This window comes from Colobus angolensis, unplaced genomic scaffold (assembly GCF_000951035.1).
Source record: "Colobus angolensis palliatus isolate OR3802 unplaced genomic scaffold, Cang.pa_1.0 Scaffold31, whole genome shotgun sequence".
Classification (NCBI taxonomy): domain Eukaryota; kingdom Metazoa; phylum Chordata; class Mammalia; order Primates; family Cercopithecidae; genus Colobus; species Colobus angolensis.
In genome coordinates, this window is record NW_012116377.1 from 593,276 (window position 1) to 598,377 (window position 5,102).

At 45.5% G+C, this 5,102-nt stretch overlaps 1 long non-coding RNA gene across 1 annotated transcript in view; it reads left to right on the forward strand.

The window, feature by feature from the left end:
* LOC105517883 overlaps positions 1–4,384 on the forward strand; it is a 10,695-nt gene extending 6,311 nt beyond the window's left edge. The window contains exons 3-6 of the long non-coding RNA XR_001002734.1: positions 1,592–1,637; positions 2,943–2,978; positions 3,611–3,668; positions 4,221–4,384. This is a non-coding gene — a long non-coding RNA (uncharacterized LOC105517883). The remainder of the gene's footprint in view (positions 1–1,591; positions 1,638–2,942; positions 2,979–3,610; positions 3,669–4,220) is intronic.
* The last annotated feature ends 718 nt before the right edge of the window (positions 4,385–5,102 follow it).

Below are 5,102 nucleotides of genomic sequence, written 5' to 3' on the forward strand. Positions count from 1 at the left end.
CTTATAAAATCATATTTCTTGTGGGAAATTTCTGTGAAAGTCACAGCGAGTTAGTTTGGAATTGTTTCAAAGGAAGTAAGTTCCTGGTTTTGATATCTTAGTAGTAGTATTTTCCCCAGTGTCTTTGAAATCTTATTTTTGGGGCACGTGTAGAGTAACTTTTGTGAAAGAAACAAACAGTTAAGGAGGTTTTGGGATTTCCTTTATGAACTAAAATACTGATTTTGATTACTTATTTATTTATTTATTTTGAGATGGAGTTTCGCTCTTGTTGCCCAGACTGGAAGGCAATGGTGCGATCTCGGCTCACTGCAACCTCTGCCTCCCCGGTTCAAGTGATTCTCCTGCCTCAGCTTCTTGAGTAGCTGGGGTTCTAGGCATGCGCCACCACGCCCGGCTAATTTTGTATTTTTAGTAGAGATGGGGTTTCTTCATGTTGGTCAAGCTGGTCTCAAACTCGCGACCTCAGGTGATCTGCCCGCCTCGGCCTCCCAAAGTGCTAGGATTACAGGTGTGAGCCACCGCACCCGGCCGATTTATATATATATAAATCACATTCCTCTAACCAAAGTGTAGTGTTTCCTTCCATCTTGAATATAGACTGTAGACCCCTCATGTATGGGGCATTGTTAGCAGTGAGACCACAGCAGTTTTTATGTCGTCTGACAGCATCTCCAAATAGCTTTCATGGTTGTCACTGCTTCCGAAGACAGTTCCAAGGAACAGTTGCCAGTGATGACTTGCTATTTGCTATTGCTACTTAATGTGTTAAGGTGATTACTATGTCAGAAATTACACCAGAATTTAGTGGCTCAAACAATCATTTTATTATGTTTGTGGATTCTCATGCTTATGGTCAGGATTTCAGACAGGGCACAAGGGTAGCCCACTTGTCTCTGTTCGGTGATGTCTGGCCTCAGCACGGAAGACTCAACAGCTGGGGTCTGGAACCATTTGGAGGCTTTTCCCTCACAGCTGATACCTGGCTTGGGATGTTGGAAGAGGGCTCAGCTGGGACTGAGTGCCTGCATGTAGTGTCTCCATATGGCCTTGACTTCCTTACAGCCTGGCAGCCTCAGGGTAGTCAGAATTCTGAGGTGGCACAGGGCTCCAGGGCGGATGCTGAGTGGTATAAGGTAGGACAGCAAGTCCACCCAGGATCGGGGAGACAGGACATCGATTCTGCCTCTCAAAGGGAGGAGTGGCAAGAAATGCTCAGCCATTTTTTAAAACTACCACGGCAACACGCCTATTAATATGTCAGAAAAAATTAAAGTATCCTGATAGCTGCATTTCTAAGTAATTGGTCTCCTTTGAAATTCTATGAGTTGTGTTTTTTGTAGTTTATGGCATAATTCTGAGAAGGGGTCAAAGACTCTCCCATATGTTAGAACGGTCCTGCACAGAACAGGTTCACCCCCGCCCATGTCCCCCAGTGTTTGAAATGCACAGTGTTTGCTCTGGTTTATTGGTTAGGGCAGGACTTTCTCATTTGTTTTAGATCTCACAGCGGTTTAGAAATTGGCCCATAACTTTTTTTTTTTGGCCTGATTTCCTTCTGTTTGTGCTGATATTGTTCTCACTTCAGTAGGAATCAGGAGTTTCTTTTGCTATTCTTGTTTTGGATGCATTGGAAGGTAAGTTTCCTTGTGAACCGTATTTTGAACTCACTTTGTAGGCTTTGCCAAATGGCCTTTTTACCCTCCTATCTTGCATTTTATTTGGATATTCTCGTAGATTCTCAGGGATATTTCCGTATTTTACTATTCATGAATTTAGAAGTGTGTTTACTTTCCTGAGTTTTCATTTTCTTCTTTTTCTTCTGTCGTATGTAATTTACAGAGCAAATACCCACCAGAGAGGATACCTTAAGGGATATGGAAAGTGAGTTTCTTTGTGCTTATCCAGTGAGGTTGATTTTCAGTCAGCGAGCATTCAGTATATGCCTGGGACTCTGGCTTTATTTATTAGCTTTCTGATGCTGAACCCGTCAATGAACTTCTCTGTATATTTGATTCATCATGAAATGGTGACACCGAGGGTGGCTGATTTCCAGGTTTACGTCAGTTGCCCCAGGGGAAGTGCCTGGCCCTTGTCTGGTTGTTGCTGCTCTAACTTTGCCCTGTTAATTGAAGAAATGCGGCTAGAAACACTTCCTGGGGTGTTGCTGGCATTTACCGTCCTCACAGTTTACAGAGAAGCCCATATTTTCAGCCTCTTCCTGGGCTTTCTGTCATTTCTAAACCATCTCACCTGACCTGGTGTAAGCTTCATTGTGTGTGAGTTTGCAGAGGTGTAATTTGGGCCTACACGTCTCCTCAAAGCCTAATGCCCACCTCCCACCTCCACGAAAATCTGGAGCTCAGGACCCGCCACCCTCCCCCGCCCACTGCAGGTTCGAGCATTTGATGGTGGAAACCCCGCCCTGAGTTTGTATGATGGTGGCTTCTCTGGGATCTTGTTCTCTGTGTATCTGTCCTGCGCTATAGTGTGTGGAGCTGGGGGGATTTGCCCTGTGTTCCTGAAGGAGGGTCACAAGGAGTCGTTGGGCAAATGGTCTGATACTTCTTTTTGTTTTGGGGGACGGAGTCTCACTCTGTCTCCTAGGCTGGAGTTCTGTGGCACCTTGTCGGTTCACTGCAACCTCTGTCTCCTGGGTTCTAGCAATTCTCTTGCCTCAGCCTCTAGAGTAGCTGGGATTACAGGCGCTCACCACCACGCCCAGCTAATTTTTAAAATATTTTTAGTAGAGACGGGGTTTCACCATGTTGGCCAGGCTGGTCTCGAACTCCTGACCTCAGGTGTTCCGCCCGCCTAGGCCTCAGCAAGTGCTGGGATTACAGGCGGGCTCCTGGCCAAGGGGCTGATATTTCTTAAGGGCTTCCCCCAAGAAGGAAGAAGCCAAACGTACTCAGGCAAATCTTGTTTACATATTCTTCTAGGTCCAGATTTTGAAGAAATCTCTACAGATTGAACCGGTAAGGCTCATCTTTCAATAGTTACACCAAGAAAGGCCTAGCTGGTGACTTAAGCTATGGTTTTGGGCTGCACGAGAGTGGTCAGGCGGACAGTGGGGAAGTCTACACATAACCCAAAGGGGAAGGAGAAAAGGCCCCGAGAAATCAGCGCAAAGTCCCACAGTGTCTGTTTCTTGATGGTGTCACTGGCATGTGGGTTACCTTCCCACTGCGTCCCCCAAAGGACATGAGGCCACAGACTGCAGTGCCCGTGAACAGAAGAGCTGTGGGAATGGTAGTTTGATCACTCCATTCAAACGCACATCTGGTGTGTGTGCGTCTCTTCAGATGCAGCGCCCCAATGGGTAAGCTTTGTTCTTCTCCACACAGTGGATTAAGAGTGGAAACCTCTCTGTTCAGCGCTTGACGGTTTGGTTGTGTCCTCAAGTCATGGTGATCAGAGCCAATGATCCTAACAGTTTAAAATTGTTGAGCTTGTGGGTAGGTATTTGGAAGGTAGTATATGTGTTACCTAGTGTTTGTCATCTGCGTTGATTTTATTACTTTTTGCATACACTGAGGAGAATGTTTACTAACTGCAGGTGATAGAGAAATCAGCAGTCACTCTAAAATCCTCCCATTTCTTGGTCTAGAGCTGCGCCTGGATCCCGCAGCAGCGAGGAGACCTGAAGACCAGAGGAAACACGGCAAGTAGGCCCTTTAAACCACTCATCTGTGTTCTCTTCTAATTTATTCTGTTTTATTTTGTTTCCCTCATTTTAAGGGGTTAAAATCATCTTGTTCAGACCTCAGCATATAAATTGACCCATCTGTAGACCTCAGACTCCAACCTTACCCCAAGAATTGTCTGGTTTGTTTTAAATTACTGCCAGGTTTCAATTGTAGATATCCCCGGAAGGAATATTCCAGATTCCCTGAGTAGTTTCCAGGTTAAAGTCCTATAGGCTTCTTCTGTTTTGAGGAGGAGTTCCTGTCAGAGAAAAACGTGATTTTGGATTTTTAACTTTAATGCTTGTGAAACGCTCTAAAAAATAATTTTCTACCCCTAACTTTAAAGTACTGTTAGTGAGAAATTAACATTCCTTCAGGGGGGTTAAACTGCCATTTCAGTTACCCTAATTCCAGGTGTTTTGGTTGTTAGGACTCTCTTTAATGTTTATGAAGAAGTGTTTTATATTTTCCCTCAAGATTAATTTTCTCTCTCTTTTTTCTTTTTCTTTTTCTTTTTTTTTTTTTTTTAAGATGAAGTCTTGCCCTGTTGCCCAATCTGGAGTGTAGTGTGGCAATCTTGGCTCACTGAAAGCTCTGCCTCCCGGATTCACGCCATTCTCCCACCTCAGCCCCCAGAGTAGCTGGGACTAAAGGCTCCCGCCACCACGCCCGGCTAATTTTGTTTTTGTATTCTTGGTAGAGACAGGATTTCACCGTGTTAGCCAGGATGGGCTCGATCTCCTGACCTTGTGATCCGCCCGCCTCGGCCTCTCAAAGTGCTGGGATTACAGACATGAGCCTCTGCGCCCGGCTGTTTTTTAATTTCTATTATGATTTGTTCTGTGGGTTGTCAGTCACTTAGCGGTATGTTTTTCACATGTTTATAAAGCTGAATAGTTCTGTGTGTCAGCTCAGCACCCCTAGTGTCAGCCATGCTACTCTCCTGCTGTGCATAGATGGGGCCTGTCCACACCCGAATCTCCTGGGTTCCCGCTGTCAGCACCTGAAGGTACCCACCAGATGTGTCTGTCACTTCCCTCCATCCACCTGTCTTGTGGTTCTCATGTTTCTGCCTCCCCAGAGACCATTTCTCTCTAGAGCAGAGGTTTCCAATGGAAATACAATGCCAGACACATATGTCATTTTACATTTTTTAGTAGTCACTTTAGAAAAGTTAAAAAGAGGCCGGGCACGGTGGCTCACACCTGTAATCCCAGCACTTTGGGAGGCCAAGGCAGGTGGATCACAAGGTCAGGAGATCCAGACCTTCCTGGCCAACATGGTGAAACCCTGTCTCTACTGAAAATAAAAAAAATTAGCTGGGTATGGTAGCGGACGCCTGTAGTCCCAGCTACTTGGGAGGCTGAGGCAAGAGAATAGCATGAACCCAGAATGCAGACCTTGCAGTGAGCC